Raw genomic sequence first — 14,537 nt, forward strand, 5'->3', positions numbered from 1 at the left:
TTGTGTATTTATACAGTTTCTATAAATCCTTGCCAACAGTGTTTCTCAATTTGTAGCCATCCTGGTAGGAAAAATATGTGTGACTCATTCTATTTATTTTAATTTTAGGTTTTTTTTAAACAAATTCAGTATAGTCCACAGATAGAATTCTATAACTCTAATGGTATTTCCTCCCTCTCCTCCTCAACTCTCCTTCCCTTCCTTTAGTTTTTGTGGTGACATTTTTAATTTATGTAACAGTCAAGAGCTTAATGCTCCAGTAGATAAAAAAATCTAATACGTTAACAGCAGGAAGACTAGTACTGGGAGAATATGGGTGGAGCTATGAATGATAATCTGAGGGAAAGATGACCATTTCGCTTTTAAACAGTGAATTGTAAAATCAGATTTACTAGTATAGCAGTATTGATTTGACAAAAGTATAAAGATTGCAAAAACTATTTGTAGCAATACTAAAGCAAACACCCACATTTGTGTTTTGAGCCTTTTTCTTTTTACTCTTTAAATGTGGCACTCACGTAGGATACCTCATTGTGATTTTGATTTGTATTTTCCTGATGCCTAATGAGTTATTAGCTTTTGGAACCATTATTCAGCTCCCATGAATCACACAAGAGATTTTATTCATCAGCTGACAGCAACTGCCTTCAACGGAGGAAGAATGGCATGGACCTGGGTGAGGCAAGACCTGCTGGGCTGCGTGTGGTTGGGCTTTCAGGGTTTACAGGAGTTGTTGGGAGTGATTGGTGGGCAGTGTATGTTTTACCCAATAAGGGATGATGGGGTAATTTTGAAAGACTTTGGTACTAGGTGGGGTGAAATGGTAGGTGTGGTCTTCCAAGAAGGCAGGACTAGAACTTTAAGACATGAAACCTGAGCTGTTGTGATGGCGCCTGCTATACAAGATGGTGTGACCTTTTGAAGGTCAAGTTCTGTTCCTGTAACAGTATTTTTTTATGTGGTTGTCATCTATTCTTATAGCTTTGTATAAATTTTATCTTTTTACCATTAAAGTAAAACTTGTTCTTTATATTGCCTCCAGTTTTTTAAAAGCAGAATTGAGACTGCAACAGATTGCATTTGACATTGTAATTAGAAAATGTGCTGAGGTGAATCAAGTACAATTTCAACAACTAAAACAAAATTTAAGGGGCCAATGCTGTGACTTAGTAGCTGATTTGTGTCCTGGTTCCTACACTGTTGATCCAGGTCCCTGATTGTAACCTGGCTTTGGTCCTTGGAACCCTGCACCCATGTGGGATACCTGTTGCAGCCATTTGGGAAATGAACCAGCAGATGAAGGATCTGTCTCTACTATAACTCTGCCTTTCTAATAAAAAAAAAAAACCTTTTTTTTTAATCTGAAAGTTAATTTAGAGTGAAGGTGATAAAAGTGAAATCCACAGATCAGATTCTAGTTAAGTGGTCCGTATTGTTTTTTAAAGATGGTTCTCCTTATTATGTATGGCAGTATTTTTTTTTAACATTTTATTTTTATGTCAAAGTCAGATATACAGAGAGGAGGAGAGACAGAGAGGAAGATCTTCCATTCCATGATGCACTCCCTAAGTGACTGCAACATCCAGAGCAGTGCCGATCTAAAGCCAGGAACTTTCTCCAGGTCTCTCATGTGGGTGCTGGGTCCCAAGGCTTTGGGTTGTCCTAGACTGCCTTCAAGGGCCACAAGCAGGGAGCAGGATGGGAAGTGGGGCAGTTGAGATTAGAACCTGTACCCATATGGGATCCTGGCGCGTTCAAGGCGAGGACTTTAGCCACTAGGTTACTGTGCAATAAATACTGACTTTTGTCTTTGAGAAGTTTTCTGCTATTCAGATGGATCTGTTTACTTCTACTGGTTTACTGCCCAAATGGCTGCAATTGCCAAGCTGAAGCATTCTGAAACTAGGAGCCAGGAGCGTCTTCGGAGTCTCTCAAGTGGGTACAGGGGCTTAAAGACTTGAGGCATCTTCCATTACTTTCCCAGTCCATAAGCAGGGGCTGGGTTGAGAGAGGAGTAGTCAGGACATGAGTTTATGTTCATGTGGGATGCTGGTACTGCAAGGCAGAGGATTCGCATGCTATTGCAATGTGCTGGCCCCTTTAGATAGTCTTTTAAGGCACCATTGTGTCTTCTTAAAGCTTCTACTATTCTCTCGCTTATGAAGCATATTTGTAATTTTAGACTTTCTTTGTTCATTATACACATCTGTCAACCAGTTCAGTTCATGTTTGTATGGCTGACTGATGGTCTTTCGAGTCATTTTCAGAATACCTGATTAGATGTGGCATGGGCATTGGAAAAATGCGCAGTTTTTCTTTTGCCTTCATTAGATCTTGCTTTTTCTGGAGGTGGGGCACATCTAAAGTCTTACAAGCCTATGTAACTAGTCCAAAGCATTATTTTTTGACCTGGCTATTTCCCGTCTTGATGTTTTCCTTTTTTTTTTTTTTTAAAGATTTATTTTTATTATTTTTTATTGGAAAGGCGGATATACAGAGAGGAGAGACAGAGAGGAAGATCTTCCGTCCGATGATTCACTCCCCAAGTGAGCGCAACGGGCCGATACTATGCCGATCCAAAGCCAGGAGCCTCTTCCGGGTCTCCCACGTGGGTGCAGGTTCCCAAAGCTTTGGGCCGTCCTCGACTGCTTTCCCAGGCCACAGGCAGGGAGCTGGAAGGGAAGCGGGGCTGCCGGAATTAGAACCGACGCCCATATGGGATCCCGGACGTGCAAAGCGAGGACCTTTAACCACTTGCGCCACGGCGCCGGGCCCTTAAGATTTATTTTTTACAAAGTCGGATACATATAGAATGGAGGAGAGACAGAAGATTTTCCGTCTGCTGATTCACTCCCCAGGTGATCGCAATGACTGCAGCTGTGTCAATCTGAAGCCAGAATCCTGGAGCTCTTCCTGGATTCCCACGTGGGTGCAGGGTCCCAAGACTTTGGGCCATTCTTGACTGCTTTTCCAGGCCACAGGCAGGGAGCTGGATGGGAAGTGGGGCTGCCGGGATTAGAACCGGCACCCATATTGGATCCTGGCGTGTTTAAGGCAAGGACTTTAGCCACTATGCTACCACGCTGGGCTCTGGTTTTATTTTTAATTACTGATTTGGTAATAGTTTTGAAACAATGCTTGGTAGGTCAAATACTAGAATGGCATTTGTGCTAAACAGATAATGTAAGGGTCTCCTCAGAGATGCTTCTGGTGTTCCAGATTTATTGCTGATGCTGGAAATGTGCTTTCTGAGCAGATGAGTCAAGGTTTTGATTTTCGCTGAACAACTGCAGGTTGTTTGTAATCTGAATGGAAACCAGATGTTTTGGCAGTGTTTTAGTGAGTGGTTTTGTCTTGTTTGTTAAGACGTACTCCTTGACTAAATAAAAATCTTTTCAGGGTATCGTGTTTGAAATATTTGAATAAGGAAAGAAATTCTTCATGGAACACAACATTTAGGCTTATATTTACTTGTTTTTTAAATTTTTTTTTCTCTCTGGGATAATTTCTCAATAATGAATGACTTTATCATAAGAAATGTGCATTTAGCAGCGAATTGAATGTATTCTGTTCATGCAGATTTAAATCCTGCAGGTGAATTTTTCCACGAGTGTCAAGATAGCTGTCATTGTCCCTTTGTGTGCTTGTTCTTTGTGCATTGCCCAGTGGCAGCTAAAGGGAGACAGGAGATGATTGCCATGGTTCAGGTTCTATTTCTAGCATTTGGTAGATGGGTCATTTATCAGGTTGGCAAGGACTGGATTAGGTGAGGGTTAATCACCTGCCTCTTGGGTCTCACATCCGATTCAGTGACTCTCTGTCCTGCTTTGAGTTGCATGGACTTTGGTGAATATGTTTGGGTGATGGGAGAGATGCTCTTGGCGGGTGGGAGGGAAAGGTCTTGAGAGATGGGGTGTTCACTTTCTCTTTGCTCTGGCTGGTGGCTGGGAAATAGCATCTTTGTGACTACAGCTCCTACCCCACAGTTCCTCGCTGTTCCGCTGAGTTCCTTGTAGGCAGCCCTTGCTCTAGCCTGAGGGTTATCAGTGTCCCCTTGACCCTCCCAGAGCTTCTGTAGATGAGTCTGACACAGACAGGCCAACAAGAGAGACATACAGGTTGATTTAATACGAGACCCTAAGTTAGTGGGGATTCAGAAAAGCAGTGACGCCTTTCTTACAGCACTTTTGAGGACAAATAGAGACTGGGAGAAATAAGATAAGCTGGGCGGAAGTCTGTACTCTAAGGGCGAGTCTGTGTGAGGCCAGTGTGTCAGTGTTCCTGTCTTCCTAGTGGTGGGGAATGTGCGTCCAACCTGAGGGTCTTGAGAACTGCTTTAGGGGAAGGTCAGAACATTGCATTGAGAGTTCAGGAACTGCTTCAGGGAGAATGGGGGATCAGAGAGACTGCTGTGGTTCTGTTTCTTTCAGCTTAAAATAGTCAGTATCCCAGGGTGTCATATTTTGGGGTCTTATGCCCTGAACCCTTCCACTGCTGTAATTCATCTTGGAATCACTGCACCATTTTTCATTTGAGATCTTGGCTCTTCCATCACTCATCCAAACACATTTCTGTATTAACTGTTCTGCTTTAGTACTCAGAGTGGGTTCTCTGTTCCTAACTAGGAATGATTGCTGTACAGTGTGATGACTATACTGGTGAAAACTTGAATTCAAATTTGGGGATCATTATATGAAGCTTAATATTCATGTGATGGAACTGGCTTGATGACTCAACAGGCTAATCTTCCACTTGTAAGTGCTGACATCCCACATGGGTTTGTGTCTCAACGACTCCACTTCCCATCAACTCCCTGCTTGTGGCCTGGGAGGGCAGTGGACAATGGCTCAAGTGCTTGGACTTCTGCATCTGTGTAGGAGACCCGGAGGACGTTCCTGGCTTTGGATCAGCTCAGCTCTACTCATTGTGGACATCTGGGGAGTGAAGCAGTGGGTGTAAGATCTTTCCCTTTGTCTCTCCACTCTGTAAGTCTACCTTTCCAATAAAAATAAACGGATCTTTAAAGTTTATTTTTAAATTATTTTTATTGGGAAGGCAGATGTACATAGAGGAGGACACACAGGAAGATGTTTCATCCACTAATTCACTCCTCAAGCAGCTGCAACAGCTGAAGCTGCACCAATCCAAAACCAGGAGTCTGGACTATCTTCTGGGTCTCCCACATGGGTGCAGGGTCCCAAGGCTTTGGGACATCTTCAACTACCTTCCCAGGCCACAAGCAGGGAGCTGGATGGGAAGCAGGGTGGTCGGGATTAGCGCCCATATAGGATTCAGGTGCATGCAAGGTGAGGCCTTTAGTCACTAGGTAGTCACTAGGCTTCTGCACTGTGCCCAAAATAGATGTATCTTTTTTTTTTTTTTTTTTTACTGATTACATTGTATTATGTGACAGTTTTATAGGTACTGGGATTCTGCCCACCCCTCCCCTAACCCTCCCCCCATGGTGGATTCCTCCACCTTGTTGTATAACCACAGTTCAAGTTCAGTTGAGATTCCTTCATTGCAAGCATATACCAAGCATGGAATCCAGCATCTTATTGTCCAGATAAGTTCAACGGCTTCTTCTGGAGACCTTCTCTGGTCTGAAGGTAGAGGTAACAGAGTAAAATCCTGATTGATTAAAAGCCCCATCAGCAACAATATATAATGTTATGGAATTAATTGACATAGTATTGAGTAAACAATGTTAAAATTAAATTCAAGTTCTTAACAACATCCTGTGACTACTTCAATGACATTTTAACAATTGAGGTGCAAAACAGTTTTAGGAGGGGTGTGCAGAGAGATCTTCAATACCTTGATGAGGAGTACTTATTCTTTGTGTCCTACCTAGTAAGGTATGTGTGAGTCCATGCTGACCAATATTTCCTTGTTCTCTGCCTATCTATTCTGGTGTGTGTGTGTGTGGGGGGGGCTAATAAATGTATCTTTAAAAATACTTAAGTGTTGCATGTTGATGTTAATGGAGTTTCATAATGAACCCCAATCTAGGTTCTCAGGAACTCGAATTCCTCTGGGAGTGAGGTAGGAGATCAGGCAGAAAGGTCAAAGGTGAAAGGAGAAAAGCAACAGTGTTGACTCCTCAAGGAGAGGGTTGTTAACAGCACTGTGCCTTTTGTAAGTGTCTGTGTCATTCCTTCAGTCTTCTTGGGTAGTGTCAGTGAAATGGTGAATGGTTGGAAGTTTTTGGCAAAATGAAGCCAAAAACTTGGGAAGTACCCAAGTATGATTTATGTAAGTTTTTTTTTCCTGTTTTTTGAGATGTTTTAAGGAACTGACATGGTAATGTTGGTGTGCTTGGTGCCAATATCCCTAATGGGTTCCAGTCCAACTCCTGACTGCTCCACTCTTCATTCTTCTGCCAGCTAATGTGTCAAGGAGGGCAGGGGAGGATGGCCCCAATGCTCGGGCCCCTGCACGCAAGTTAGAGCGTAGAAGGAAGCTCTGGGTTCCTGGCTCCAACCTGGCCCAGCTCTGGACGTTGCAGCCATTTGGGGAGTCAACCAGCACATGGAAGTTCTTGCCAAAAAAAATTTTTTATTTTTAAAAATAGATTTAAGAATGGAGGTTGTATAAAAATTGGTCCATCAGTCCTATCGACATACCTTTTTTTTTTTTCCCCAATCCCAGCTTTATCTTCTGTTTCTGGAAGCCGCCCCCTCCCTGCCCAAATGAGGGGGGAAAACTGGAGAGAGCTCTTGTGTACCGTTAGTCTGGGGTGACTGGGACTCAGTACTGGTTCTCTGCTTAGGTGAGAGAAGTCGACTGCTCCACATCACTGCAGCCTCTCAGTTTTCCCCCACTAGGTTCAGGAGCTGGAGCTAGGGTTTGAAGGCAGGTTCTCTAATAAAGGATGTGAGCGTCTTATTTGCTGCCTAGCTGCTAGGCCAAATGCTTTTCCCCCTACACCCAGGTTTGAATGCAAAAACAACCATCCTTGGGTTTTGTTTTCTATATTTTCCTTTTTTAGTTCCCTAGAGGTAGCTTCCAATACTTTCCAGTGTCCTACTCTTCAGCAGTGTATCCCGGAGGTCTCTGTCAATAGGGATTTAGGTGTTAATAGCTTGTTCCTTCTCTGAGGAGGTTTATAGAGAGCTCCATTTGGAACGTATGGAAATGTCTTCAGCCAGTCACCTTTTACTGTTACCAACAGCGCTGTCATAAATGATTGCGTTACTGTGTGAGCACGTTTGCAGGAGCAGGCTCAGTTCTTACAAATGTAGCCGTTAGGTCGGAAGAAATACATTTCCCATTTCAAAGGTTGATTTCACGTTGCCTCTGTGGTTGCTGAACTACTTGCCGCTTCTAGCAGTAGCATGCATGCATACCTGTTTGTTTCCAGTCACATCATTATGGTGTGTATTCAAGCCCTTGGAGTTTTTTAAGATTTATTTTATTTAGAAAGTCAGATATACAGAATGGAAGAGAGACAGAAAGGAAGATTTTCTGTGCATTGATTGACTCCCCAACTGGCCGCAATGGCTGGAGCTGCACCGATCTGAAGCCAGGAGTCCGGAGCCTCTTCCAGGTCTTCCACATGGGTGCAGGGTCCCAAGACTTTGGGCCATCTTCAACTGCCTTCCCAGGCCAAACAGGGAGCTGGATGCGAGGTGGGGCTATCAGGATTAGAACCAATGCCCATATGGGATCCCGGCATGTGCAAGGCGAGGACTTTAGCTGCTAGGCTACTGTCTCTGGTCCACCTTTGGAGTTTTGATCATCTGGGTATAGAAATGGTGCATTTTCTCTAAGTTACTGTAGTCTTATTTTTTCATTTACTTAGCTAAGAATAGGGTTAAATCTTTTTGTTTGTTTAAAAGTCATATTTGTATATCCTTCCTCGTGAAATCTCAGTACAAGTTTTGCGTATTTTTGTTTTTTTTCCTGGTAGATTTGGTCATCTTGGTTTTTGAGGTTTCCATGGACCTGTTGATCTGCTGGGCCTCAAGGCTCAGCATGGCAGGGACACAGCTTGCAGGAGGGAGATGGTGGAGAGTGACTTAGAACAGAGGGACCTGGTTGTGAAGAGCTCTGGGCAGCCTCTCTGCCTGTTAGCTCTTTCTTTACACAGCAGGTCTCCCCATGTAGAAGTAGATCTCCTATTAAGGATTCTTAGGCTGTAGTAACTTGTGAAATAATTGTATGTCAGGATCAGCAAAGCAATTTGATTTGGAATGAGGATAGGGAATATTAGCAGCGTTCTTTTCTGCACAGTGAGCAGAAGGTCTGCCTCGCACTTGGAATTTGATTATGACCAGGCCCACTTAGCTATGCAGTTAATTTTTGGTAGTTTTCTGCTAGAGCTTTGCCAGGTATTACTTTTCATTAAAAATGTTTTTTCTTCTTGATATAAATAGAATTCTCTCTGACCCTTAGTTTCTTCACTTTACCGCTGTGAAGTGCTCAGCAGGACAGTTTGAAAGAACAGAATCGTTCTGTGAGTAATGGCCAAGATAAGTACTCCTTGCAGGAGCCAGGAGCCCGGCCCTCCAGGGTCGGTCATCATTGCTGCACAGCCCATGCCGGTTGTGACCCAGTCTTTAAGGCCCCATCTGTAGAAGGTCTGCCTTGCCGCTGCCTCCTGCTCCTTTCTGCTGTTCACTTCCTGTCTTTTTCCCCTCCTCATCTCATTAATCAGCCCTCCTGAGCTAATGGGTAAATATTTTGGCATGAACCACTTTATTTTCAGAAAGCAGGTTTTGAAAACAGAGGCATTCCATGCCATGCTTCGACCACTCCTTATAAACAATAAAACATGAAGTAAAAAATTAACCCATTGACCAGAATCTTTAGTTTTCAAGGTGCGTCTTGAAATGAATGCCTTTAGGTTCTCTCACTAAAGCAGCCTCTCACCACTTCAGTAGGCACTTGGTGATTTGTATTAGTAAGCTCCGTGTGATGACTAAATGATGGAGTTGCCTTCCAGAGTTGTGTGCTTGGTCCGATTACATCTCACCCCATCGCCCATTCTGTTCTTAGTGACGTTGGATTTCTGTCAGCCCATTGCCCTTCTTCAGCCTTCGAATATAGTTATTGTTGAATGCCACTCCCCTGGTTGAAATTCAAGTGCAACAAGCCTGGAAGATGAATGTTGTGTTCTCCTGAGTGTGTTGATGGGAGCCTGCTGGGGAAAGGGAGATTGGTTCTGGCAAGAGCCTGCCTGTGCTTAGTGGTAATTGGTGCATTCATGGTTAATTCCCCTTTAGCTTTCTTATGTCCCTGTGGTGACAGCAGACCTAGAGCTGACATGTTCAAAATGTTGAATTTTGGAAATAGCGGAATAGCAGTTTGTGAAGCCTGATGTTTGTTCTGTTGAAGATGGCTGTGATGCATCACCCTCCAGGCCATGTAATACTTCTTGGTTTTGTTTTTAGAGATTGTATTGTCTGTTTCATCGAGGCACAACGCCACTAAGGAGGCGTGCTGATTCCCTTAAATTCAGTCTTGACTCATTTGGTCTGAATTTCTAATCCTGGTCCACTGTCTGAGTGGTTTTAGGCAAGTGACTTTTCCTTTCTAAGCCTTAGATGCCTCTTCTGTGGAACTGTAATAAAAAGAAATCCACCTCAAAAGAGGATTACATGACAAAATGCTTGTAACATGCTTGGCACATTGCTGGAAGCAATCTACACTCAGTGATGCTGTCCAGCACCCAGTCATTGTTTTGACCTTAGATTTAAAAATAATGTCTTATGTGTGTAGAGGAGCAGTTTGAGCGTGTCTCTGTTAAAACAAATAATAGTTTGTCCTCTGTCCTCACAGTTGTCATGGGTGCCTTGTTAATGGCCATCCTTGCTTGGTTCCTTGAGCACAGAAGCTGTTAATGAGGTGAAAAGCATCCCTCAGAAAATGTATATCAGGGTCAGCATTGTCGTGATGGATTCTAGCAGCAAAATAGTTTATGTTCTCACCTTAAAATGAACGGATGCTGTCGATTCTAAATCTGGAATTGAAACTTACAAATATGTAGAGGCAGACACACGTGCCTGTGTTGGTTGATTAGTTTTATAAACACAAGGTCCGTTTTCAGAAACTTGGACAGTGCAAATGGATATCAATTAAATACTCGTCTGTCACCTTTGAGGATCAAGCTTTAAAGAATTAGAAAAGCAATGTCCATTCAAGCTTAAGAATGGTGACAGTCTAAAAGGTATCCTGTTCTGTCCTACTCCAGGGGGCCGACACCTCGGTGCTTTTATGCTTCTAAAAATTGCGTAGAACAGATTATCTAGCTTTTCCTTCTTAAAACACAAATGAGACAGTAGACATAGGGAACTTCAAAAACATTGTGCTGTGGAAAAAATAGAATCAATAGGTGCTTAATTTGGTGCAGAAATGTTTGAAATCTACACATCCGAGGTGGCTTTAGAAAATTCCTGGTGAATGTGTAATATGAAAAAACCATGCATGGATTTCCAAACAATTTTTACATCATTACATTTAAATATTTGCTTATTCATTAATTGTAAAACGGAGAGACCGAGATACAGAAACATTTGGTGGACTGAGAGGGAGAAGAGAATTCTTCCATATGCTGACTAACGGCCCCAAATGGGCTCAGTAGCTGGGGAAGGGCCAGACCAAACCAGGAGCTAGGAATTCCATTCGGGATGGATGTCCCTTTGGGTGCCAGGGGCCCAAGCACTTTGGGCCATCTTGTGCTGCTTTTCCTAGTATATTAGGGATCTGGATCCAAAGCATCTGGAGCTTAAACCTGTGCTCAGAGATGCTGGCTTGGACTTCATTTCCAGAGTAGTCTGGGAAGATCACAAAATGGTATGTTCATTGCATCTATTGGATTCTAGATGGTATCTGGCTAGCTTGAGATGTACAGGCTTCAGAGTAGCCCTGTTATCTCAGCTCTGGCATTGTCAACATGTGAGTTATGTGCAGATACTTTTGAAAAAAGACTCATTTATATTGATTTGAAAGACAAAGTATGGGAAGGGAGAGGGGGTGGAAAGAGTGTGAGAGCGCGAATGCACTTGCATCCACTGGTTCACACCCAGAATGGCTGCCATGGCCAGACTGAAGCCAGAAGCTTCTTTGGGATCTTCCAGGTAAATGACATAGGTCCAAGCACTCTGCCAACCTGGGCATGTCAGCAGGGAGCTGGATCAGAATTGGAGCAGCTGGGGCTTGAACTGGCTTCCATTTGGGATTCTGGCATTCCAGTGGTGGCTTAACTCAGTATACCACACTGTCACCCGCCTAAGATGATTTTCGATGTCTTCAGAAGTTTCCAGTGCTCTAGGCCACATTAAGCTTCACCCTAGGTCTTCTCCAAAGCGGTGCCTGCGAGCTTGATTTCTGCCTGCTTTTCCTTACTCAACCTTGATCTTGATCCTCTTGTGCCCTTGGGTTGTGCTTCAGTGTTGTGCTTCCTTCAGGGCTACCAGAGAATCTGCCAGGAATGTTTTCAGTAAGGTAGCACCAAAGTATTATCTTCTTCTTAGCTGGTACTTTCTGCAAGAACTGGGTTCATCTGTAGGTTTGGACATCCATTTCATTTGGGAAACAAGATTTTGGAAAGGAGAATTCTCACATTCCTTGCTTGTTGTGGATGTTTGCATTCCAAAGTAAAGTATACCAAATTGACTTGTTGTTTACAAATGCATTTCTTTCCCTGCTCCTCCAAATGAGGTAGGTAGGAACATATCAGGTACCAGTCCTCTGAAAGAGCTGTTATAGAGTTCTTAAGCTGTGTTTCAGAGTTGATGGCATGATGGAATCCAAGAAATGTGTTCATAAAAGGCTAAAACCATGTGTACGCAGCATTCCTTTTTGGCCAATAGGCATATACGGTTTTCCTTCTTGGTTTCCCTTTCTCATGAGTTTTTCTAAATTACTTAGTAAAAAGTGCCTGAGCTAGATGATTGTGTAAGCAAATGCTTTGAATTGAGAAAGGAAAATAAAGGATAGGATCAGCATTTGCTAACAATATTGACATCAAATATTTCTTGAACACTTAGCATCCATTATAATTCTTTTCTTTAAAAAAAAATGCTGCCTTCTTAAGACTTACTACATCCTGCTTTGTAGTCTTTCTCCGCTCTTACTAATTTTTAGTTTTTCTTATGTTACCTTCTCTGGCAGATCTTCTCTGTCCAGTGTTTGTCTTCTGTCTCTGCCCTCTGGCGTCTCTTTCCCCTCCTTCCTCCTCCTTTCCCTTCCTCTCTTTTCCCTTCTCCCTCTCCCGTTGTTCCTTCTCTCAACCTCCAACTGTACATCAGTTCCCTTGCTCTTCCTGTTCATGTTTGAGGCCTCTTTTGTACATTGATTTCAGCTCTTTTGTCCCCAAATCTATTTTATTTCATTATTCACACTTTTTGGAGTATTTTATGTATAAATTATCAATCAGTATTTCCATCTGGCTGTTTAAAAGGAATCTCAAAAGTAACATGGCCATAGCAAAAATACTAGTTTCCTGTCCCCCGAATCTGTTTCTTCCCAAACATTTTTACCTCAGTGTTGGTGCCCAGACAAGTGAAGGATGCTTAGGCCTGAATCCTTCCCGTGTGCTCAGGAATTCCTCCTGATTCCGTCTTGCACAACCATCATCTAATGTATCAGTGCTTTCCCTTAAGTCTACCTGGGAAGTACAGTCTTCATTCACTTCCCACTCCTGGGTGCTGAGAGCCATGTCACCATGGTCTTTCATTTACTTGTAGACTAATGTAGCTCCTTCCACTGGCTTTCTGGTCTCTGTTTGGTCCCCACCCCGAACGTGTTTACTTTTTCCTTATTTTTGGTATTCTTCCCAGCCCTGTCAGAATTACATTCTTACATAAGCATGAGCCTATGCTTGAAATCCAGAGCTGACTTCCTGTCACACTTTGAATAAAATCCAAAACTTTGAATTTGTTCACATCATCCATGCCTTACCTGTCTCCCGGACTTTCTCCTAGCTCTGCTGATGTGAAGAATGGTTCCCAGCCTTTGTTTTTGAGGTTGTCCTCTTGCCAGAATGATCTATCTTATGATCCTGGTGTAGTAGATTTCTTCCTGCTGTTTAACTCTCAGCTCACCTTTCCACGTTCAAGGGAGGCTTGCTTTAGTTGGCAGCCCCAGTTATTTTTGGTTCCTTGCTCTTTTTTGTCATCTTAATGGTACTGCTTGCTTGTTTCCTTGCTTTTTAAAATTTTTAACTTTTAAGTCAGATGATGTCTTCAAGAGTTCAAACTCATTGAGTAATTTCACAGCCATTTATTTCTCCAATGCTCAGAACACAGCTTGGTACGTGATAAATTCTCATCATGGGCTCATCATTGATTCCTTTATGTGGAACTGTTGCTTTCAGCAGTGACTGAATTCAGAAAAAAAAAAACCCTGTTAATGGAAAAGGGCATTTCCTGTCAGAATGAAGTGGTTTCCTGAAAAGCTGAGTAATCTGGTAGAGTCACAGGAGTCTTTTTTTCTAGATCACTAAGCATAGTATGAAGATGTCTCATGCGAGATCAGCAAGGATAGTACGAAGATCTTTCCAAAGGTTCATGGAATATGAAATAAAAAAAATACATGTTTTGATGCAGAACATCTCCAAAAAGTTTGTGGAAGTAAATGGTGAGAATAAACTTCACAAAATCTTTTTGAATCCAGTTTAACTACTAATTCCATTTTCCCTTGAACCTTTGGAAGCACCATTCTGTTCGCTTCAATTTGAAGCAAATACTGGTAGAATTTCACATAAACAAGAATTATTCTACTTATTTTTTGCTGGAGTTTCTTGAGTCAGAGCTATATATATGAGTACCTAAGGATAATGAAGTAGATAAAAGCTGGCATCTGGCCCAGTCGTTTTGCCATTAGGGTGGTTTATTGGCTTGTTATCAAGGTAAATCCACAATAGCTATGTATCTTTTACCGTTACGTAATAGACATCCATGACTTTCTCTACCTGCATAACGCATTGCTTATAGTATTACTTTGCCTTTCAAAATTAAACATTCAATATAGTTTTAATAAACATCCACCATGTACCAGGCACTGTAGTAAAGGGCTGTAAATCTAGCTGTGATTAGGGAAAAAGTCTCAGTCCTAAATACCTGTTAAGGAAGTTTGGGACTAACTTGAAGCCCGATTTTGAACTTGAGTGTGGCCTGTGCAACCTTGCAAGTTGTTGCAAGTGTCATGTGTGTGTTAGAGGTGTGCGGCCCTCCTTGTCTCTATCCTGACACCTTATATACTGCTGCCATCCCTGCTCTGTGCCAGTCACTGCGTTAACATGTGGACGTTCAGAGAACAACAGATAAAAATGTTGCTTTCAGCATCTTTTTGAATAATTAGCAAGAACAGGGTGGAAAGTGAATGATTTTAATACACAGTTGTAAAGTGCAAGAATATCCTGTGTTCCTTCCACTGTGGGAGGGCAGAGAAGTGGCCTCCAGCGAGACTTAAGCAGTAAATGAAGGTGACTAAGAGACTGGCTGCATGGGCAGGTGGGTTCAGGGAGAAGGGGTTATTGCAGGTGGATGGTGGATGGCTGGATCTGGACAGGTTTTGTAATACTATAATGA

General features: G+C 42.6%; 1 protein-coding gene across 1 annotated transcript in view; it reads left to right on the plus strand.

Moving 5' to 3' along the window:
* CDKAL1 (CDK5 regulatory subunit associated protein 1 like 1) overlaps positions 1-14,537 on the plus strand; it is a 640,980-nt gene that overhangs the window by 88,231 nt on the left and 538,212 nt on the right. The gene's annotated exons all lie outside the window — the stretch shown is intronic.

Source organism: Ochotona curzoniae, unplaced genomic scaffold, assembly GCF_017591425.1.
Source record: "Ochotona curzoniae isolate NIBS_2020 unplaced genomic scaffold, NIBS_Ocur_1.0 scaffold_461, whole genome shotgun sequence".
Taxonomy (NCBI): domain Eukaryota; kingdom Metazoa; phylum Chordata; class Mammalia; order Lagomorpha; family Ochotonidae; genus Ochotona; species Ochotona curzoniae.